This window comes from Astyanax mexicanus, chromosome 13 (assembly GCF_023375975.1).
Source record: "Astyanax mexicanus isolate ESR-SI-001 chromosome 13, AstMex3_surface, whole genome shotgun sequence".
Taxonomy (NCBI): Eukaryota; Metazoa; Chordata; class Actinopteri; order Characiformes; family Acestrorhamphidae; genus Astyanax; species Astyanax mexicanus.
Window position 1 is genome coordinate 15,987,517 of NC_064420.1, and position 25,161 is coordinate 16,012,677.

A 25,161-nucleotide genomic window follows, 5' to 3' on the forward strand; every position below is an offset into this window, starting at 1 on the left:
TCATAAATGATTTAATATGGGCAATATTTATTGTGCTACACACACAGAAGTAGTGTGCAATGCATGTGTAACTCTTTCCAAAAAAGGTTCAGATCTAGACTCATTGCTGGCCACTTCAGAACTCTCCAGTGCTTTGTTTCAATCTCTCTGGGGGCTTTTTGAAGTACGTTTGGGGTCATTGTCCTGCTGGAAGACCCATGACCTAAGACACAAATCTAGCTTTCTGACACTGAGCACTACATTGTGACCCAAAACTCTTTGGTAATCTTCAGATTTCATGATGCCTTGCACACAATCAATGCACTCAGTGTCAGAGGCAGCAAAACAACCCCAAAACATATTTGAACCCCCACCATTTGAGAAGGGTTCTTTTTTTTGTAGCCCTTATTTAATTTCCAGGAAGCAGTAGAATGATGTGCTTTACCCAAAAATATTGGCAATATTTATTGAGCTACAAATATACAGTATAAGTAGTGTTTAATGCATGTGTAACACAACATGCCAGAAGTCTCAGCATGGAGTTGTAGAGGTTCCTAATGGTGTCCTGCCATAATCCCCATCCCATGCAGCTTGAATATTCATGGATTTTGCACACATGTTGCGATAGTTTTAAAATAAACTACATTTTAAATACTTTAGTACTTCCACTTAAATGTGGAGCTTGAAGAACACTTCAATATCTATTCACTAAGTCACTTTTTTGATTGAGCATTTGTACTTTTACTCAAGTCTGGGCTCTAGTACGTTAAACATGCCTGTCCACAGTTCTGATTGAGTTCTTGTGTGTGAAAACAAACCAGCAAAAATTAGCCTCTCCTCCTCCAAACTAACTCAAAATCAGTCCTAGGTGCTGACTCAAGTATGTCAGGACATGAAGTGTGAAAAGTCATGTGCCAAAATTGTCCATGATAACTGACCGTATACTACCAGAGATGGCGAGACATGATAGAGATTGAGCTGAAAAACGTTGGAGAGTTTGTATAATGCACGCCTGCTGATTTTCTCCTTCTGGCAGACCTTTTGCTGTGCTTGTTGTCCGTAGATTGGGCTCCATCAGGCCGGGGTTTAAAGTCAACCAGTGGACCAGCTTGCTGAATCTTAGCAGGCCTGTACGGAGCTTGTGCGGCCTTTAGCACCCTTATTTACTGCAGCCAGAGAGGCCACGAGAGCAGAAATGAGACCATCAATTTAGTCCAGCAGTGTGGAGCTGAACGATGGAGTGGTCCAATGCTCTTACTGAACTCTAAAAAGGAAGCGTTTTTCTTCCCTTTATTTTACACTCTTGAAAAAAAGTTGCATCCAGAAGGAGCTTGAATGCTTTTCAAAGAGAAGATAAAGAAAGATTACCAGGAACAATAAATGATTAAACATATAGAGCCCTATGGTACACCCTGTGCAAGGCTCGTCATGATGCATATTGCTACCTTACACACGCTCAGTGCATACACCCCCACTTGTTGCACAAACACGGATGCGCTGTAGTGCACAAATCCAGCTTTTACATCAACAATAAACAGAATAGAGAATGAAGTAACTTAAATGAGCTGCTGGCGTACCTTCACAGTGTGAACATGCAGATCAGTATCCTCTGCTGAGACTCATGCCAAAGTCAGAGCACACCTACCTTTTAAAGGGAATGACAACTAGCTCACTGTTCGGTTTATTTCCCATTACGCCCAAAACACACCCATGCTTAATTAAGAGAATTAGTACATGCCTTTTACGCTTTTTGAGCTGCACCCTCTCAATACCAAAGAAACACTGACATGCACTAAATTAAGATTACATTACATTACATTTTATTTGGCAGATGCTTTTGTCCAAAGCGACATACAATAGTGAGCAAGATGACAATGTTGATGTGGTATAAAGGTCAGTAGTTGTAGTGGTTTGCATGAATGCAGCCCTGCATCGTACAGCCATCTGCCAATGGTGCTGGCACTAACAGTATAGAACTCATAGAGGGCATCTCTGCTCGCTAAATATGTGCAATGTCCATAGCTGTCAGATCACTCATGCACATTTTGGACTATTTGTCTGTTCTCCCTCTCTGTGGTATGTGTAGGTCTCCCCCATTCGTTCCAATTATTTTTTTATGATGATGAGTGTAATTTTATTCTTTTATTTGTGTGTTTGAGTCTCTTTTCATATCTTTGACACGCTGTGGCTGTGAACAGTGATAATATGGAGAATTAAGGCATGACATCAACGTATTTGTGAGTTATTTAACAAGTGCATGACAACCGTTCTATGGTATAACGTATGGAATATAATGCATTATAAATGCAATCATAATGCATCATAAATACAGGATTCACAGGAGGTGTTACCATATCTTTTTATGCTACGTTCTGTAGGTAGCTTCAGGAAATACAGACTGAACACATGATTGAACGTAACACTGCTGTTGACGACAGTGCTGGTATAATAATACTGTGGAATGCAGAGGAAATCAGTGTGGATGAGGCTGTGATGTTCCAGACCGCTCTGAAGTGTGTGCTCTGAGATAACTGCAGCGGGCTGATATACTTCCCCATTTTATATTTTACACTTTTCATTTTACACTCGCTCTGCCCTGGACTCGTGCCAAGTCCTGATGAATTCTGTGCTATTCAATTTTATGTCCAATGAATATAAAATGAGCACCTACAAATCATTTGAATGTTTTAAAATGAGTAAAAATAAACATGGCGAAATTAATTAAATAACAAAGAAGTGTCTGAATATATAAGTACTGCTCTAAAATTGAAACATTTTAAATCATAGTTTTGTCATCATTTTTTGCAAATGTGATTATGTTTCCTGTTCAATAAGGCCGTTTATTTTTATGCATATGGCCTGTGGTGAAAGAATATTCCTACATGATAAATCACTATAAAAAAAAAAAAGTTGGAATGCTGTGTAAACTGTAAAAAAGTATAAATAAAAACAGAATCCAGTGATTTTCTAGTCTTATTTACCCATATTTTAAAACAGATATCTGATGTTGAAAATGAAATTTTTACAATTTCATGAAAAAACATCAACTCAATTATAACTTGATGGCAACAACATACCTCAGAACCGTGGGACACAAACAACAAAAGTAAAGTAATGCTAATAAAATTGGCTGCAGTAGGAAACTGCAACAAACTCACATTTCTGGGAATAAAAGAGTATTTAAGAAAGGCTGAGTCTGCAGAAAACTTTCCTCAGTGTAAAATTGTGAACACTTTGAATATCCCACCATCTATATTACATAATATCTTTAAATTCTTTAAATTTTATTCTCCTAAATAGTTATTGGACCCTATTTTACACCCTGTGCAAGGTGTGTCGCGATGCTCATTGCTAGCTTACACCCTGCCAACAATTTATTTTCATCTCTTGTGCCTGCTTGTGACTATATCTGATGGGGTGGTGGTCTGGAAGTGTGTTCAGGTAAATTTCTGGAGTATTGCTATCTTGGCAACGGAAAACACTGGTGCACCACTGACTAAACAGAACCTAGGCAGACGTCAACTCTTAGACATTCATTACTATCTTGTCATTGAATTGTCAACACAGGTGCATCCCCAGCACACATACACCCCCACTAGTTACACACATAAACACACAGCAGTGCACAAACCCAAAACGCAAACGTTTTGGCAGCTTTGCAAACTTTCCTGTACATCAGCAATAAACAGAATAAACGAGCGTGAACGAGCGGATCAGTTTTCTCTGCTGCGCCAATGAAATAGCAGTCTGCCAAAGTCAGAGCACACATGGCTCTTAAAAGAAATGTGGGGGCGAGTGACACTCTGATTGTTTTATTGCACGTTACGACCAAAACACACCTGTGATTAAGTAAGAGAATTTTTTCATACCTTTTGTGCTTTTCAAGCCATGGTAAGTTGTACTTTTCCCATCATGATAGCAAATGATAGCAAAGACACACTGACATGCCCTAAATCAACTGCATGCTGCACAGGGATATAAGGCTTCATTACAGCAGCAACAGTATATCATTACAAGGTTGCGCTTTTTTAAGCCACGTAAATTGTACTTTTCCTGTTGTTATGATAGCAAAGACACACTGACCCTAAATCAAGCTACACGCTGCACAGAGATATAAGGCTTTATTACAGCAGTGTAAGTATATCATTAAAGGTTGGCTTTAAATCAGAGCAGCAGAATTGAGGACTGAACTAAAAGGCTCATATAAACACTTGTACTACATGAATTTAAAGTACAGACTTAATCCTGTTATTCATATTCTGTTAGTACCCAGCAAGACGTTATGTTTCATCCCTGAGCAGCATATGTTCTGCATTAAAGCCTCGCACGGCTTCAGACGACATGCTGCATATGGAGGAAGCATATGGTTAAATCCTCCTTCCTACACTCATGAATTACATATTTACAGATATGTGTGATTCACGTGGGCGGCTGTGTGTTTCTCAGTGTTTATATTCATACATGTGCAAAATCTGTGCTCATCTTTTATAATTCCAGTATTATTTAAGATTAAATACATTTTATTGGCGAGGAAGCAGTAGAACTCCCCCCTCTCTCTGTGTAAAACATGTATTTGAAGCAGATGGACAGTCTCTCTCTTCTCTTCCACTCTTGGCTGGCATGCTCAGCAGTGCTGGACTGTAGCCATGATGCTCCGAGTTCGTGCTCTTTTGGCCAGTTTGCTTGGCACTGACTATTATACACTAAGTACTTAATATCTTGCTTTGCACATCCTGTTTTTCCATCTTGTACATTGTTGTTTAGCCTGCTGCGTAGCCTGTAATGACCTGCAGCATTTCCTGATTGTTGTTGAATACATTTTATAAAATAAAACAAAAAAATCAATTGTTTACTACTTTTAGTTGAGTTATATGTACATTTTAAAATGTTGTACAGCAGTTAGTCCCGACCTCACAATCTGATTGGTTGAGAAATGTTCTCACACTAAATCTGTATCAATCCGCTGATGCGTCACGAGTAACGCCATATATACACTAAACCTTTTGGTATTATCACATTCAGCAGCATTAGCTTAGCACAGGCTAGCACCAAGCCTGCAGCCCACTGTGCTGGCTTGTCTTTTGTGAAAAATGAGAAAGAAAATCCATCAGTTCTGATAGCCAGAACGGTAACCAGCCAGGCTAGGCTAAGCTAAGCTAATGCTAAGCTAAAGCATTCTACGCTAACCTATTCACAGTCCTGCAGGCACAGCTAGCCTTCTAGCTAGCTAACCAACACCACCCAGCACACAGGCAGAAACGCTCCCAAACTCGCAGCTTTCACACAAACCTGGCTCCACAGAGCAGAAGAAGAGAGTTTCAGCGTTATTTCACGGTCCTAACTTTTACTCACCCCCTTAAATTTCACTGTTCTTCGCTAATTCCCAAGTTGATTTCTAGCGAACATTTATGCTGTTAGCCTGTATAAACCATGCGCTGTAGTTACAGTTCTGTTACAGTTCACTTGTAGTGGGACTACTTTTTGTCTGATGAGAAAAAAACATCTAAGATTGCCTTAAAACTGACTTAAAACAAGAGAAAATCCCTTTCATTGGGGAAAACACAGTCGTTTAGTGGGTCTGTTTTGCTGCTTTGTGCTGTAATCTGCTGTGATACTCTGCGGCGCAGTGGTTCACACTGCGGGAGAGTGGGTCAGAGTACGAGTGCACAACTGCCCCTGCTGACCTTTCACTTTCCTCAAAATCCACTCCGCCAGAGCAGCAGAGTACTTTATCTCAGATTAAGAGGGATTTGGTCAGTGTGTGTGTGTGTATGTGTATATATATATATGTGTGTGTGTGTGAGAGGAGAAAGAAGAGAGATAAAATTGATGCTTAGAGGGGTAATGCAGATGATGCTAACTTGCTGAAGGACAGTAGTGCACTGCGTTCTACAGTACAGCAGACAAGATAATGCATCTTCCCTAAAGAGTGTGTTTCCCGCTGAGTGCAGCCTGGAAGAAAACGATGGGAAGATGAGTGGAGATGGGCTGAAATGGTTGGAAACTGCTGTTTACTGACATCGTGTCCCATGACTTTTGCCATGTCTCATAGAAGCTAAATAATGGTGCATACTGAACACTTTGCTGAAAAATTTGCTTACCCCAATGGCAGATTTATTTGCTTAATGTAAGCATATGCAGTGGCTTGCAAAAGTATTCATACCACTTGAACCTTTTTACATTTTTGTCATCTTAAAACCACAAACCTTAGTGTATGTTTGTAAATTACTGTCAGTATAAGTACACCTGTTCTGTGAAGGCCTCAGTGACAGATTGAGCAAGGAGAGCACTGGTCAGAGAAGCAGCCAAGATGCCCATAGTCACTCTGGAGGAGCTGCAGAAATACACAACTGTGAGAATTTGTCCATAGGACAACTATAAGTTATGGCCTTTATGGAAGAGTTGCTAGAAGAAAACCATTTGTGAAAGAAAGATATAAGAAGTGCTCTTTGCAGTTTAGCACAAGACATGTAGGAGACATGTAGCAAACATGTGGAAGAAGGTGCTGTGGTCAGAGGAGACCAAAGTTGAACATTTTATCTTAAATGCAAGGCACTATGTAAGGCAGAAAAGTAACACTGCGCATCATCCTGAACACACCTTCCCCACTAAGAAACATGGTGGTGGCAGCATCATGCTGTGGGGATGCTTTTCTTCAGCAGGGACGGGGAAGCTGGTCAGAGTTGATGTGAAGGTGGATGGAGCTGAAAACAGGGCAATCCTGGAAGAAAATCTCTTGGAGGCAACAAAAGACTTGATTCACCTTCCAGCAAGACAATGACCCTAAACCTACAGCCAGAGCTACAGTGCACAGTGTAGATTAAAGAATATTCATGTGTTAGAATGGCCCAATCAAAGTCTTTACCTAAATCCCATTGGGCTTTTGTGGCAAGACATGAAAATTGCTGGTCACAAACGCTTTCCATCCAAACTGGCTGAGCTTGAGCTGTTTTGTAAAGAAGAATGGGGCAAAAAATCTCTTAAAAGGTCTCTAGATGTGCAAAGCTGGTAGAGACAAACCCCAAAAGACTTGCAGCTGTAATTGCAGTGAAAGGTAATATGAATACTGAATACTTTTGCATGGCACACTTTTTTAGATTTTTCTTGGATACTACTTATTTGGTGCTACTTTGTGTTGGTTTATCCCTTAAAGTCTCAATAAAATACATTTTATACAAGTCTGTGGTGACAAAATGAGAAAAATTTCAAGAAGTAGAAATACTTTTGCAATACTTGCAAGCCATTGTACATCTGAAATTTGTATATATTTTGTCTATTTTTTGGCAATGGATTTTTTTTTTTAAATATGTGATCTAACAACACTGCACAGCACAGTGCTATCGATTGGGTTTGGCTTAAACACAACACTAAGCACCAATCTTTACCATGTAAACTGTTCATCTACACTAAAAAAATCTATAATGTGTTTTTGAGAATCAGTACAGTATTGTAAGACATGATATTGTCATAATTTGCTTTATCAATATTTTCCTACACTTCTAGTAATTAACAATTACAAATTTTAAATCAGGTAAAGAGGAAAACCTTATGAATTAGTCAAAACTCAGGATAACAGTGTATTAGCCTACAGCTGAACAGTGACCTAAAATACACAGCTAAAATCCTACTGGGTGTTCTAAAGTGTTTTGTTGATGCTTTTATGTCAGAATAGAGATGGGGATAGAAAGAGAGAGAGAGATACAATCTGGCACTCTGTTCAGGGTAAACTGCTCAGGGCAGGATCACTGTGGCATCACACAGGCATCCCCGCCCAGCCCTGCGTTACATAATCCATCTTTACCCCCAAAATAAAGATGGTTAAAAATTAAGCACGTTACGTGACGGGTCACTACACTTCGCCTTATCTTATTACTTAATACGGTGTATTCTGCTGCTTACAGCACTGCTTACATACAGTTCAATCAAACTTCAGCCTCACACACACGAACAGACAGCGTCCAAACAGCATCTGTCACGTCAAACGCTCTTCTGCTCTGGGCCTGGACACTGTTACATGACCAAGCATGTGTATTTTCTATAGCTTAATTTTTTTTTTTGATAGTCAGCGTGTTGATCAGCTGTTCTGCTGTCATCCTCTTGTGCATTCCTTTCGTCTGCAATCATGATGATGGATCTCTGCTGCTCAACGGAGCTCTGCCTGATTGGTCAGCCTGATTTTAACGCATCCGACAATATGAAAAATCAGAACAGACTACTTTTTAAAACTTGGGGTTTTTTTTCTGTCTGAAAGGGACTTTAATCCCACCCAAAGGTCCAGACCACACTCCCACACACGGCCTGTAGCCTGCTGTTAACCCTGGCTAGCACTGCTGGAGCAGCATTAGCATTAGCCGCTAAGCGCTAGCTCTTTTGTCATTCAGAGGCGAGTATATCGGACTGTAGTCTGCATGTTTACTGTGTTAAAACAAACTACGTGGGATGAACCGCTACCTAATATGGCCATATACGGGAACACTCAAGGTTCCTCAATGTAGCGCTGTTGGGCAGCATTTACTAGTGCTAAGCGTGGCCAGCACTAGTGGTTAGCTGCTAATGCTAATGCTGCTGCACCCAGCCTTAGTGGAAGTCTTTAGTGGTTAGCCACTAAAGCTAATGCTACTAAACCAAGCCTAAATGAAAATCTATAAATCTAAGCTTACTGTAAATTAACGGAAACACTTTGCTCATCCAAATAAACAGTTTTCAGGAGAGAAATCTGTGTAAATTAACATCCAGAGTTAGAATTACAGTTTTGTTTACTTAGCTTACCTTTACTTAACTTAGTTATCCCACCACCACCATCACCCAGCGGCGAGACCTGTTGATTTAGAAGGGAAACATGGTGACACCCCTGTTTCTTACTAGTGTCGCATAATGCCCCTTATAATCCGGTGCGCATGAATGAAAATAGACCAGAAACGTTTATTGATCGTGCACCTTGTAATCCAAAAAATACGGAAAGTGTGGAAGGAAGTAATGGATAGTGCGGGGGATTCTGGTGGGTTTTTGCTATAAAAAAAGTACCTAATATGTGGTCCTCTATTTTCGGCCAGTTCCGCCTATTGCGCAGTTTCCTTTCCCTCTCTGCCAATCACTGCCTTAAATGAAAACTTAAACCTTATTCTTACAAAAAATTCCATCATAAAACATTATTTTAGTATCGCTAACAATGTTGTAAATCTCTGTGTAAAAAACTGTGTGGAGAGCGTACCACATTTCCGTAGCATGACGACTATTTATCTCTATTTTTTATATTGTACACTACTTAGGGAGCCTAATTCTTAGTAAACAAGAGTGTCACCATGTTTTCCTAACATAATCAGAGTATGGATGCCCACACAGGACAAATGCGATGTCATTATACACCACAGGGGGGCGCTGGATCCCATAGGCACAGTGCAGCAATACGTGTCTCCAATAGTTGACGCAGGCAACGACGCAGTCCCACAAATAAATAAGCCCAGCGATTCGAAAATACACATTATTACACATATTATCAGCCACCAATACCAGGTTTAGAGCTGTTATTATTAAAATAAAAGCTTAAGTGTATATATTTTCCAGGTGATAAAAGGTATTTTAAGCTGAATGTAAGGTGGACCCTTGTAATTCTGCAGGTCTTGCCGGCGGGGGGCGCCGAAGTAAACAAAACTGTAATTCTTAAAAAAACATTTTCTTTCAAAGTCAAACGAGCACTGGACTTTAATCTACACAGATTTCTCTCCTGAAAATAGAGACCACCACGCTACCATGCTCAAAAGTAGGCAGCATGCTAACTCCAACACACGCTCACATGTAAACAACGAGAGCCCTACTGAGTTAGCTAGCATAGTTGCTAAATAACCAAATACACACAATTTACCTGAACAAAATGCTTTAGAGTGTCTCTCTCTCTTTCTCTCTCTAATTATCGTGCAACACTCTCTGCTGCTTTCAATATATATCCTAGCCCTGCCCACTACTCAGTTTTTTGACTGACAGGCAACTAAACCAATGAGGGTTAGCACTGCCATATGCTGTAGGTATTGTACCTGACAGGTCATACTTCACATCCATATTTGCCACAAACAGCATTAGATGAAAAGTATGAGATTAGCTTTGAGTGCTAATCAGAGAACACAGCTCAGAGTACTCTCCACTACTTCAGTTTATTAAGCTGTCAGGCATTAATGTCTAATTTAAATATGATACTTTAATGCCTGTGTTTTAATTAAAGCGAGAGAGAGAGAGAGAGAGAGAGAGCAAGAGGAGAGATTACTGTTATTGTACACACCATGTTAAATAGACATGAGTACCTGAGCTATGTTTGTAAGTGAGGACTGATTATAGAATAATGAAGGGATTACAGATTGAAATAATTTATTTAAACTAATTTGTTAAGATTTGGAGATGGAATTCAAACAGCCTCCATATTTTGTATGTTTTTGTACAGCAGATTCTGAGCTTTTATTCCTGAGGCTTCCCTTCTCATTCTCTCTGTTGTGCTCTCTCACACTCTCTCCTTCACACACACACACACACACACACACACAGAGCTAACTGGCAGTTCCTACCACTCTCATACACCGGGAGGTTTTTATAACAACTCACTTGGCTGGGTTCCCACCCAGCAGCTCCCAGGCACACACACACTGGCTGAGGCTAACTGGACAGTCTGTTTGGTGTGCACCTAAAAGAGCCAGCCTGTTTCTTCTCTTATTTCACTGAATGTAGTAACAGACATTAATATTAGGATAAGTTCTAAGTTGATAAGGAAAGGGCTATTAAAATTGAGTGTATTTCAGAAATAGGTCATAGAATAAAAATTGACTATTACGCATAAAATTACAACAATAATTTTACATAGACTAGCTAGTCTTTCCCTGATAATGATACATAATAATGGGCATATACCTTCACCAGAGTGACCAAGCAATTAAATATAAGCATGAATTCTAAGGTCCGAATGTCATCCACCTTGTCTAGAATCTATCTATCTATCTATCTATCTATCTATCTATCTATCTATCTATCTATCTATCTATCTATCTATCTATCTATCTATCTATCTATCTATCTATCTAGCTAGCTAGCTAGCTATCTATAATGTTGTCAAATGTGCAACCAGGTTTCTCATAGTTAGCTACTCATTTATGGAGTCAAAAAGGGTCATAAAGATTTTGAGTTTGTAAAACAGAAGTCACAAATGTACTGAAACTTGTAACTGCGTTTAAACAACTGCATGCACGAAAATCCAAATCCACAAATTAACTGGAATGTGCAAGCTTGAAACAGAAAGTAATATTAATAATAATTCAAATAATTCAAAAAAATATTTTAATTATATATAAATATATATTTTTAAATTTGTAAATCCAATCTCTTGAATGTGTGAATCAGTACTGCTCAAATGGCTTAAGCTGGGTCAGACCAAAAATCACATGGAATTTGTGAGGTTGTAAATGTGACAGTGGGTGTTTTTCACTGTGGAGCTAAAAATCCTCTCATTCATCTTCTCTGCTGCGTGTGCGAAGCTCTAGCTGCAGTTGTATGGAACGCCAAAAGGCCCAAAAAACGCCTGGACCAGACGCCTTTTATCGAAAAGAACGCCGTTCTGTGTGGGTTTTACACCGTAATATACGCCGTATGATTTCAAGACGCCGTAATGTACGCCGTATGATTTCACGACGCTGTTAAAAACGCCGCTAAAAGCACAGAAGACGCCGTTTCCCACGGCGTTTTTCGACCCTTTTGGCGCGCCGTACAGAGCGGCGTTTTAGTGTCTCTCTTGACAGAGAGACTCAGTCTAAAGCAATTCACTGCAGATCCGAGCTCTTGAACCAGAGCTCTTCAGTTTTTTAATTACAAATTTACAATATACCTTCTTCAGACATTCACGCTGGTGCTCATGCCTTTTATTAGTCTAATATTTATGCTGTTCAATGTATTTTAAATAAAATTAATAGTAGTAGGGACGCCCCTTGTGCATGAATTTTATTAATTAATAGTGTGTTTCTTTTTAGGCTACGTTTGGTAAATGGTAGCTAATAGGGTCATTTTGCTATATTTCAAGAGTTTCTTGGTTTATTAGCTCTTAAATATTTGGCCAGGTACTGTATCAGTATTTATATTATTTGAAGGATCTAAATAACAGGAGTGTTAGTAATCATAAAATGTAAGGAAACGTAAATGTTTATAAGATATACAGTGATAAACTAAAAAACAAAAAAAAAAAACACCCCCACAGCTGAATATTCAAGGAACGGACACGGAGGTGTTGGTAGAGAGAAGGATGGCGACTAAATTTATACTCCACGAAGAACACTCTCAATCACTGGATAGCTCAACTTACCAATCATTCAATCATTCAATCAATAAACCTTTTTTGTCCTCTCGGGAGTACATCATTTCCAGTGTAGTCGAGCATTTACAATTTAAAAGAAAACAGAAAGTAAGAAAATAGAATTAATAAGAATAAATGAGAAAAAAAAAAAAAAAAAAAATATATATATATATATATATATATATATATATATATATATATATATATATATATATATATATATATATATATAATCAATGCCAGGCTGCTTTGCCCCTGTTTGTGCAAATAAATGATTTTTAAGACCACCAGAGACAAAATTATGAAAATATGAAAATTGCAAAAAGCACACAAAAACAATGTTAAATTCAAAGGATTTACAGTAAGATTTGAAGGCCTTTTTTTAGGGCAAATAAATGACAAGACTTGATAAGACATCTGCAAACCGTGAATACCGTCTATATACAGGAACGTCGCTATAGCCCCGTTTTAGGGATGTTTTGATTGTTTTTACAGAAGTGTCTCTCTAATATGTTAAAAATATTCAAATCTTAAAGTATACTACAATCAATCAATCTCCCCACGCAGCGCGAAAGATCTGATCCACTTTGTCTCGGAGCCGCGTCAAGAAAAATGCATACACACACGCAAAATTAAACAGCACTTTTTTAAGCTAATGATCCAGGCTGTCCAGCATTTAGACTGGAGTGAGTTAGGCTAGCTGTGGTGCTGTTGGTCAGTTTGTGTGTTTATAATAAATACTGTGTACTGTACTGCCTGTATGTGTATCAGCTAATTGATGTTACATAATAATAGAATATGATGAGATAAGTTGACACTAATAATGTGCGTGGGGCTTGCCAATGAGTTTGGATATTGAATAGATTTTCCAAAGTAAAGAGCCAGATTAATAATTTAATGAAGGTTTCTAAGCGACTGAAGTAAATATAATATAATAATAAATACACTGCTCAAAAAAATAAAGGGAACACTCAAATAACACAATATAACTCCAAGTAAATCAAACTTCTGTGAAATTAAACTGTCCACTTAGGAAGCAACACTGATTGACAATCAATTTCACCTGCTGTTGTGCAAATGGAATAGACAACAGGTGGAAATTATTGGCAATTAGCAAGACACACTCAATAAAGGAGTGGTTCTGCAGGTGGGGACCACAGACCACTTCTCAGAACCTATGCTGTCTGGCTGATGTTTTGGTCAGTTTTGAATGTTGGTGGTGCTTTCACACTCGTGGTAACATGAGACGGACTCTACAACCCACACAAGTGGCTCAGGTAGTGCAGCTCATCCAGGATGGCACATCAATGCGAGCTGTGGCAAGAAGGTTTGCTGTGTCTGTCAGCGTAGTGTCCAGAGGCTGGAGGCGCTACCAGGGGACAGGCCAGTACACCAGGAGACGTGGAGGAGGCCGTAGGAGGGCAACAACCCAGCAGCAGGACCGCTACCTCCGCCTTTGTGCAAGAAGGAACAGGAGGAGCACTGCCAGAGCCCTGCAAAATGACCTCCAGCAGGCCACAAATGTGCATGTGTCTGCACAAACGGTTAGAAACCGACTCCATGAGGATGGTATGAGGGCCCGACGTCCACAGATGGGGGTTGTGCTCACAGCCCAACACCGTGCAGGACGCTTGGCATTTGCCAGAGAACACCAGGATTGGCAAATTCGCCACTGGCGCCTTGTGCTCTTCACAGATGAAAGCAGGTTCATACTGAGCACATGACAGACGTGACAGAGTCTGGAGACGCCGTGGAGAGCGGTCTGCTGCCTGCAACATCCTTCAGCATGACCGGTTTGGCAGTGGGTCAGTAATGGTGTGGGGTGGCATTTCTTTGGAGGGCCGCACAGCCCTCCATGTGCTCACCAGAGGTAGCCTGACTGCCATTAGGTACCGAGATGAGATCCTCAGACCCCTTGTGAGACCGTATGCTGGTGCGGTTGGCCCTGGGTTCCTCCTAATGCAGGACAATGCTAGACCTCATGTGGCTGGAGTGTGTCAGCAGTTCCTGCAAGATGAAGGCATTGAAGCTATGGACTAGCCCGCCCGTTCCCCAGACCTGAATCCGATTGAGCACATCTGGGACATCATGTCTCGCTCCATCCACCAACGTCACGTTGCACCACAGACTGTCCAGGAGTTGGCGGATGCTTTAGTCCAGGTCTGGGAGGAGATCCCTCAGGAGACCATCCGCCACCTCATCAGGAGCATGCCCAGGCGTTGTAGGGAGGTCATACAGGCACGTGGAGGCCACACACAATACTGAGCCTCATTTTGACTTGTTTTAAGGACATTACATTAAAGTTGGATCAGCCTGTAGTGTGTTTTTTCACTTTAATTTTGTGTGTGGTTCCAAATCCAGGCCTCCATTGGTTAATAAATTTGATTTCCATTGATGATTTTTGTGTGATTTTGTTGTCAGCACATTCAACTTTGTACAGAACAAAGTATTCAATGAGAATATTTCATTCATTCAGATCTAGGATGTGTTATTTGAGTGTTCCCTTTATTTTTTTGAGCAGTGTATAAATATAATAAATATGTAACTTGTAAGTCTATGTCTGTAAATGACATTACTTGTTTCCTTATGGAAATAGAAAAATTACCGGATCTGCTGAAGCATAAAAACTAATATTTATAATATTATGCATAAACAACAACAAAACAATAATATTCATAGTAAATTAAGAATAATTTACATCTTATAATAATAATAATAATAATAATAATAATAATATTATTATAATTATAATATATAATTTAATATAATATATTATATATATTATATATTATAATTATACTGTATAATTATAATATTATAATAAGAATAAAAAATAAGAAGAATCAGCTTCCTAATATAATTTGTAACTAATTTAATACATTAATAAATTCATTTATTGAAACCCTGATGTTTTTGCAACAATAGGGTTCTTCATGTGTGATATACTGACAAGGTGATGTGATTTCCGTCTGGATAAAAAAACAAGTGGGGAGCTGCACAGCATTTTGCTTTCACCTAAACCTAGAGTTTATTTTTACATTGATACAGCATAAATATTAGACTAATAAAAGGCATGAGCACCAGCGGGAATGTCTATAGATGGTATATTGTTAATTGTGTCTAAAAAACTGTGTCTGAAGAGCTCAGGAGCTCGGATCTGCAGTGAATTGCTTTAGACTGAGTCTCTCTGTAAGAGCATTGGCTGAACAGAGTTTAAATGTATTGGCTTTCAAAACTGGAAGGTGGAGCTCATTATCTTATTATTAAACGCCGCTTTTTACGGCGTCAAGAGAGACACTAAAACGCCGCTTTTTACGCCGTCTTATTGCACTGAGACGGCGCTCTGTACGGCGCGCCAAAAGGGTCGAAAAACGCCGGGGGAAACGGCGTTTTCTGTGCTTGAAATCGTACGGCGTATATTACGGCGTCTTGAAATCATACGGCGTATATTACGGCGTCTTGAAATCATACGGCGTATATTACGGCGTAAAACCCACACAGAACGCCGTATTTTACGCCGTTCTTTTCGATAAAAGGCGTCTGGTCCAGGCGTTTTTTGGGCCCTTTGGCGTTCCATACAGTTGCGAATTTTGACCCTGTTTTGACGCCTGATTGATGGACCAATAGGAAAGCTTTATCCGGACCAATCAGATTACGGGGTTTGTTTAACCAATCAGAACAATGGGTGGGTCTCTGCAGGTCGGAGTACTGGGCGTGTCGAAAGTGTGGCCGCCATTTTGGAGTCGGCCACCATGCGCCCCCCAGTGGATCAATTTACACTGAGGAAGGAGTTTAATAAAACAATAATATTCATAACTCTACCAATTTTTTTACCCGATTTACACATTACAAATACGTGCTTTCATGCTGAAATACTTTATATTATGTTCTAATAATATGAATTAATTTTATATTTATGTACATAGATGCACACACACACACACACACACACACATATATATATATATATATTAATTAATTTATGTACTAATTAATATGCTATACCATATGTCTGTCTTTGATAAAGAACATAATATAAAGTATTTCAGCATGAAAGCACATATTTGTAATGTGTGACAGCGTCCTGTATCATTACTACATCTCTGCTGTTTGTAACAAACCAAACCGTGTGTAAATCGGGTAAAAATTGGTAGAGTTATGAATATTATCGTAATAATAGTAATTCTTCTTATGATACAGGTGTCATGGATGAGTAGGAGGGACATAAATGCAGAAATAAGATTTATTTAAACAAACATGATATACAAATTCTATTTCAAATGTATTTCGCAGATACATAGTGAAACACAGTATGACCTGCAGTGAAATGCTTGGAACGACAGTCTGCTCACACAATACTACTAAGCTGAATTTTTAAACAATTTAAAGTGCAAAATTTCAAATGTGCAAAATGTCTATGTAAAAAGAATAAAATACTTAGATTTACAATGTAAAAACCTGCAGTCAACTAAACATATAAACAAAGATAAGCAAAGATAATCTAAACAAAAAAAGGATCAAATTTACTTTAAATATAATTTATAAATAGCAAAACTGGAGAGAGACACGGAGAAAAGCAAAACTGAAAGCAAACACTGGTAACGCAAGACTGGAATACTAAATAAATTAAAACAAGAACTAAGACTAGGCTAAGCTAAGAAAACAAGAAACTTTATAACAGGAACTGTTATAGACTGTTATAGATATAACAAAACTGAGATCTAAGACTAAACAAATCTGACATGCATACATGAAATCTTTAGAACACAACTCAAACTAAGCCCACAAAACAACAAACCTAGATACATTAAACACTGAGATTCTATAGAAGACAAAAAATACGACAGACTCACTAAGGAAACACTCAAACTACAGGCTATATATACACAGAGTGGGTGTGAAACACCTAGGGCAGGAATAAAGGTGACAACAAGTGGGGTTAGGGCAGAGACAGGACCAATAACACAACAAAGCCAAGAGAACTGAGGACAGGAGCAGAAGACAGACACAGACTACAGGTGTGACAACAGGAGAATAGGTATAAAAACTGCTTTCTGGGGGAATTAAGAATGTGTGTCAGGGTTGCACAGGGAGGATGAGGAGGCGGACACAGACAGTAAACCAAAAACTAAACATATTAGGAACACAAAAACAAAACAAAAAAACTGACAGGTGTTGAACATGGGCAAGAAACAACAAATAAATGCTCAAACAAATGGGCTATATATACACAGAAGAGGACAAGAAACAAGAAACACCTGGGGACAGGTAACGAGGGGGCAGAGCTACAAATGACACGTGCAGGAGCACTAAAGACGGGGGCAGAGAAAAGGAAAACAACACAGAGAAAACATGGAGACAGAAAAGGAGGACATAAAACAGGACGAGAATGTGACAATGTGCTCGCATTAGCACACGTTAGACAAGGGAATTAGACAAGGGAAATTGAAAATGAAAAGACAGTTTACAAGAGAAAAATAAGATGTAAAATGTCAGGACTGGCTGGAGTTTTACATCATACTGCAACCAGCCAGCAGAGGCACTAGATCTGTGGTAGCTTCACGTTTGCTGATACCACTAATCCAAGTATCCTTATCATCATAAAAAAAATACTTTTATCTAAACGGAAGTGCAGGATTGCAATACTATTCAGAAGAAAGGTAAAGATAACCAGGAACAACAAAGTATGTAAGTATTTAGATTTTTTTGAGCTACACATAATGTAACAGTGTAATGCAACATGCCAGGTGTACTTGTTGTAGAGGTTCCTAATGGTGTCAGGGTTAATCTACAGTTACAGTAGATACAGAATTTACCATCATCTGTTGTACATTTAGTGCTATAGATTTCGGCATAATACTGCTTCTTTTTCTTCTTCTATTGTTTAATGTGTGATGAGAACCTAACGTAACTTCCTAAAATGTGTCTGTAAACAGTATGAAACATCTAAAATAAACAAGTTTTCACACTTTAAACAAGTTGGGCCGTGATTTATTTGATCTGAACTGATACCACTTGTTCTGATCAAACCAGATTTTGGTTGTTTGGTCTGAATTGTGGTTTGTGGCACATTTTTCACCTGCTATTCTGATCTGTACCAACAAAATCTCATTCCGTTAAAATACTAATATGTGTGGGAGCTTATAAATTTATACCCTACATGAAATAATATAATTTTTTTAAAAGATCCAAAATAGCAGTTACAAGGTTTTCTTTGACGTCTTTTAGTAAATCAGTACCTTTGTGAACCTGCACCAGATCAGCAGCTGTGTCCTCCAAGTGTAAGCCATTCTACACATCACAGCATCCGCCTAAAAATAAGAGAGCAGAAAGAATCCAGAGAGAGGAAGAGTGAGGGAGGATGAGGAGGAGAGCAGGAAGCTTTGATTCTGTTCTCTCTTTGATTCTTTCATTTCTAAACAGGCGTTCTGGGCCCTGCTGGCTACCTGGGGGCGTCCCAGGTCCAGGCACCCAGCCATGCTGAGGGATAATTGGCACAGAGTGGAAAAGTTGCAGAGAGAGAACTGTGAGATAGAGGGCAAGTGACTGATAACACAGCAATTAAAGAGAGAGGATGGAGAGAGAACGAGAAAGAGAGAGAGAAAACACTTTCCCATGAGGCACTGCATGAATTCAAAGCTTATAAACATATTACCCTCCCGCTCTCCGCATGACTGTGCGTCTGAGACAAGAGGAATAAATTCTCCATGCTCTACATACCGACCTGCCCCAATACACCATTAACTCGCAGAGAAGACTCCGAAACACTCGCTTCTTAAGCTCTCGCGCTCTTTCTCTCTCTCGCACTTTCTCTCTTTATAGCTCCAGGCTCCCCGAGTCTTTAGTATTGGAGGTGGAGGATAAGGAGATATATATAAAATATAACATACCGAAGAAAAAAAAAACATGCCTGTAACTCTCTTCCTGTGTTTTGTATCACTTTTAACATTTTATCACTAACAAGAATTTTTAAAAGGAAAAGTTTGTGAATACATTCATGAAGTTGTAGGGTAGCAAAACATAAAACGTACACGTTATAGTCGATTTATCTTACTTAAGCTCAAGGTTAAAATGAAAACACTGCCCTTTTATCGTGGCTAATAGTAATGTGCTCATAACCTGCTATTTAGTAAACTACCAGGATATGGTAACGCAATAATTACATCTATCTAGTTAGTCATTTTCTACTCAGCTTCATGTTTCATATAATTTTATAATTTTGCAATATTACAACAGCAATCAGGAAAAAAATGTTGTTAATACATGCAAAATAAAATACATTTGACTGTATTTTATTTCAGACAGCATGAATTCAAAATAATTTACATTATGTCTGTTTAACTTAATTTAATTTGTAAAAAAAGGGATGTAGTATTCCTCTTTTTACACAAGTTAGAATATGTCTATTGGCTGTACAAAACATCTACATGAAATTTTTTGCACAAATTCACACTCACATGAAGAGATCTCACCAGTTCTATTCTTGTCAGTTTCAGTCCTTTTTAGAATTAACCGTTTAAAGGCTCTGTCACTTTTATGTAAATAAGCTGTTGCTAGCCACACCATGTTTACACTAAGGGTTTACCACACTCATTTAGCTTGTGCTAAATGGCAGATCCCTCCCTCAGACGAAATCTGCTGGCTAATCCTTCACTGTCTACTGTCTGAGGCTGTCAACCAGCAGGCTAAATTTGCCTTTGTTGACTGTTCTTGTTGGTGGGGCTCTGGTGGGGACTGACAGGTGAGGGGTGAGGTGAGGTGCCATTGTGATTCTATGCAGGTTTCCTCATTGTGACGTCACAATAAGGGAGCCATTAGAATGGCTTATAGAAGCATATTATAACTGACACTAAAATCTTTCAACTGATTTAAAGAAAATGGATGGATGGATTTTTTTTTCACGTGTAGAGTTTTCCTCCCCCTTTGTCCCCTTTTTTCTCTCAATTTGGCTATCCAATTGTCCCACACCTTTGCGCCTGCAAACCTAGAAGGGTGCGGACGAGCACACGCCTCCTCCGACACGTGTGAAGTCAGTCACCCCTTTTTTCGAGCTGCTGCTGATGAATAATTGCCTGAGAAGCTATCGCGCTAGGAGGGAAGCACAGCGGCTAGGTTCCGATACATCCGCTCACAGAGGCCTCGTGCTTTGAACGTGATGTGGAGAGAGCGCCATCTACCCACCCGGAGGGAACAAGGCCAATTTTGTTCCCCCTGGGCACCGGCAGCTGATGGAAAAGCTGCATGAACAAGATTCGAACCTGCAACCTCCCGTTCATAGTGTCAGCACATTAGACTGCTGAACCACTCGTTGCCCCCTGCTTGTAGTGTTTATTGGGGCAGTTGAGAACTAAGTGGAAATGCAAAAGCACACAAATAGTGAGTTTTGCATAATATTTCCCCTTTAATATACATCCATTTCTGCATTTCAGGCCTGCAAAATAAATAAAAGCCTTATGCTAACCATGTCTTAAAGCACATAATATCTAGGATGGACCATCATACAGTATAAACTTGTAGTATTGTGGTCAGACAAATCAGCAATCCAGGTTTTTTTTTTTTTTTTTGAAGAAATGAAGAATGAAAATGAGCAGCCAGACTGTTATCAGCAAAAGTCAGAGTCTGTCATGGTATGTTGTTGTCCCAGTATATTTCTGTAATGCAGAGTTAATGCAGAAAAGGCCACATGTTTTAAAGGGATGTCTAGGTATTTTTTTTTGCACTCATTACTTGAAGTCATTGCTGTGAAAAAAAGGGTTCAGGTACTGGACTGGCTGGACCGGCCTGCCTGCAGTGCAGCCCAGTCTCCAATAGAGAATCTGTGGAGAATTTTAAAATGAAAATGTGAAAACAACAACACTGTAATGTTGCACACCTTAAGGGGTGTTTGCACCGAAAATAACACTTGAAAAATGCTATCATTGGTACCCTCAGTGCCAAAATGTAATTTAAATGTTGTGAGAAGGGGGGCTCTGGAGTGTGTTGCAGACTTGAAATGAAATGTTGAGCAGATAATACAATAATTTTCTTGGATTCTTACTGTCTGCAATCAAATAAATAACTCTAAAGAAATGAAAAAAAAAGAAAACTGTGTTTCTCTTCTTATTCCTCCTGACCTTAAAGCTGGAAAGATCTCAGTGTCTCAGAGTGGGGGCAGGGGTGTAATGGCTGGATGCAGGGGGGCATTTACTAGATGTTCTCCAGAAAAGCAGAAAACGCTCTCCATGGTGAGAGTCAGAAAACAAGACAAACAATGTTTACCCTGACCAATCAATACTCAGATATAATAAGAGCACATGGAGAGATCAGACCCAGAACAAACTAGAGAAACAAAAGCAATAGAGTAGAAGAAATGTAAGAACATAGAAAAGAACAGAGTAAAGGAAAAAAAAGGAAAACGCCTCCTTTACACTCATCACAGCAATGCTAAACAAGATACACTGACTGATAAAAGAAGCCAGTAAAAGTTAATAGCTGGAATGTAAGGAAGCTTTAAATGTATAAAAATAAGCATGATATATGTTGTATAAGTTGGCCTGGGTATCCTTTCCTATACCTATACTGATAAGATACTTTAAATTCGATACCAATAGCTATATTAAACTTTTTCGATAATTTTTTCTAAATTGTAGCCAAAAATGACAAAAATCAATAATTATTCTCACGTATTTATTTAACAGCCTGAATGAGTAATCTCTCTCTTGTACTGTCAACATCTTTCTGGATCTCCTTTGTACGAAAACAATGAGCATGTTTGTGGCACTTTATTATGGAAAAAAGCAGCATTACTTGTGCCTAAACTATAAATCTTTTCTCTAAGCATTTGGCTGGATGTATTATAGATAAGATTTTTTTTTTAAATATCAGCATTAGATTAAATTATATTTATATTAGTGGTGTCAATCACTTAAAAATGAATTGTAATCATGATATGTTTTTTTATCATGATTATGGCTGATGGATCAGAGCTGGGGATCCAGTGGCATTGTTAGGGACAGGGGGAGTTCATATGAACAGGGATTGGTTTAATTAGCCTTTCAGTTAAAATAAAAAATATATCATATAAATTACTGTATTTTTTGGACAATAAGGCGCACCGGGTTATAAAGCGGTTTAAGCAACACTAGTAGTTTCCCTTCTAAATGAGAAGCTGGATGAAGCACCTAAGTAAACAAATCTGTAATAAAAAAAAATCATTTTCTTTCAAAGATAAACGACCACTGGTTTTTAATCTAGACAGATTTTTCACCTAAAAAGAGTAAAGTGCTTTTGGTAATTTACAGTAAGCTTAGATTGTCAACATTTTGTCTAAGGGTGAGTTTTCAGTGAAGTTTCTCCAGCACTAGGGCTGGGTGCAGCAGCATTAGCATTAGCCACTATGCACAGCGCTATCAGGATGTAGACTGAGGAACCCTGAGTGTTCCGGTAACCCAGGGCACTATCAGCTAGCGGTCAGCTAGTGCTGCGGTTAGCAGCCTTAGTACTGGAAAAACTTTACTCAAAATTCACCCTTATAATTCTGTACTTCAGCAGCGTGGCTTTACTGATCCTTAATATCTGACTGTTAGAATTCATACATAAGGTGCACTGTCGATTATTGGGAAAATTAAAGGATTTTAAGCGCACCTTATTGTCTGAAAAATACAGTAAATTAATTTTACGAGTACATAAAAGGTGTGGTGTAAAAAAAATAAGCTTTTTCTGCTGGTTCTAGTTGACTAAAACACCTGTGATAGTGATAGTGTATGTCTCTGCTTATGTCTGTGTGTGTGTGTGTGTGTGTGTGTGTGTGTGTGCATGCACTCTCGCCCGGTTAAATTTACACTGATTGTGTATTACTGCCTGTGGTTTCTCCTGCCGTGTGTGTGTCAAGTCTGGCAGCGTGTGTTTACCTGCCCGTGTGATCAATAGGAACATCACAGTGTGACAGCAGTCAGATCAAATCTCACACCCACCCACACACAAACATACATACATACACACACACACACAGAGGCAGCTTCAGTCTAGATGCGTGCTGAACCCCCTACGGTGTCTCGATCTGTGTGTGTGCTGTCCTATCACTTTTACTTGTTATATGCACTCTCCCCCTGCAGGTCTTTGTCACTCATCTCTAGAGCTCGAATCCGTAAACGGCATGGCTCGTCACGCTCTTTTCTTTCTCTCCTTCTTTATCTCTCTCTCTCTCTCTCTCTCTCTCTCCATCACTCTCTCTCTCTGCAGTTACTGCTCTGTGTTTCTCTCTCTACTCCTTTTCTCTTTCTACACTTTTCTCTTCATTACATAATTACTATGAGTTAGTGCTGGGTGGTATACCGGTTTATTCAGTATGCCATGCAGGGAAATAGAACGTATGCAACGGTATGCATTCCTTTTCTCTCATACCGCCATTCCGCTAGAGGGTGCTGCGGAGTGCCGAGTGGAACAGCACCGTCAAAGAAACACACGCAGCCGTGTATATACAGTAGAGGTCTGCACGGGACTGCTTTTTAAAACACGCTCCTCATGTTTTTGTCCCGTTACAGCCCGCTCCCGCAAAAAACGCTTCTTTTAATCCCATGCCCGCTCGCCTCATACACATTTCTGCCGCTCCGACCCCGCGGTCCTAGTAAGAATTGAATTAATTACTTTTTTTTTTTTTTTAATAACTTCATTTATAGGTTTTCACTTTTCACAATTATACAAACAACAACCCAGATCCCACCCACCCAAGGGTACACAGAACACATACAATACAAAATTAACAATTAAATTAATGATAATAATACAAAAATAGTAACAATAACAATAAAACACAATAATAGTAAAAACAGTGAAAGTGATACCAAAACAAAAACAAATTAATTACATTTAGTACTTATTTATTATGTAAATTATGTATTTATTAAAACAGCAATTCAGTGCTGAACAGTGTTGGGTTTTTTCAGTAACGAGTAATCTAACTAATTACTCTGACTGTAACTATAACGCCAACACCCCGTTACTGCACGTTACTTTAGCGCTCTATGAACTTTTTTTTTTTTTTTACTTCGCTTTGCCCTGGTTAACCCCTCCTCTTTCCGGTGAACTTGAGCTTCTGGCCGCTGTGCCTGTGGGTTGGCGTGGTGAAGTGAGGCACAATTGTGACGATTTGCGTGCTCTAATCAATTCAGTGATTGCCGTGGACAGCCCAAGTTCCGATTTAAGGACGTTAAGCTCTTTTTAGCTGCTCCGGCTTTTGTGGTGCTGCTGCTTTCTCTTTTAGAGTTTAGCTTCTCTGCCCGAACCCGACCTGACCCGAGGACCGACCCGAAATCGGGCTCCTATTTTTATTTTATATAAAGCTCTGGTGTGATAATCACAATGTTGCTAAGTAACCAATTATTATTTTTCACTATAGCGAACGAAATAACGAAAACTTAAAGTGAAAAAACATTTGTGTTAACTGAATCTAATAAAAACGGTAATTGTGTTTATAAAACTAACTAAAACGAACTGAAATTACTGATAGAATACCCTCATTTTAGTGTTTAATTTATTTATAAGCGCTGTTTTCACTCTTGGAGTTGTACAGCCGGCGGTGTTGTGCCGATTCTGTTTGCAAAGCGGAGTCGGATACGGCACAGCAGCAGCAGCGCGCGGCACCTCGTGGTCGTAGCGTTAGTTCTCGTTTAAAGCGCTCGCGCTAGCCGCAAAATACGACAAAAACACTGAGAAACTGCAGAACTATGTATGGGATTACAATATGAGCCCGAGGCAGATGAAAGAGAAACAGGAGATACAGTGTGTGAGAACATTTACCTGTGAGTAGCTCATACCAGTAATCTCTCTCACTCTCTCTCTCTCGTTTATTAGATTGATCTCTATGATGAGATGTGTGAATA

General features: G+C 39.2%; 1 protein-coding gene across 1 annotated transcript in view; it reads left to right on the plus strand.

The window, feature by feature from the left end:
- Positions 1–25,161, plus strand: part of samd10b (sterile alpha motif domain containing 10b) — a 122,822-nt gene that overhangs the window by 19,089 nt on the left and 78,572 nt on the right. The gene's annotated exons all lie outside the window — the stretch shown is intronic.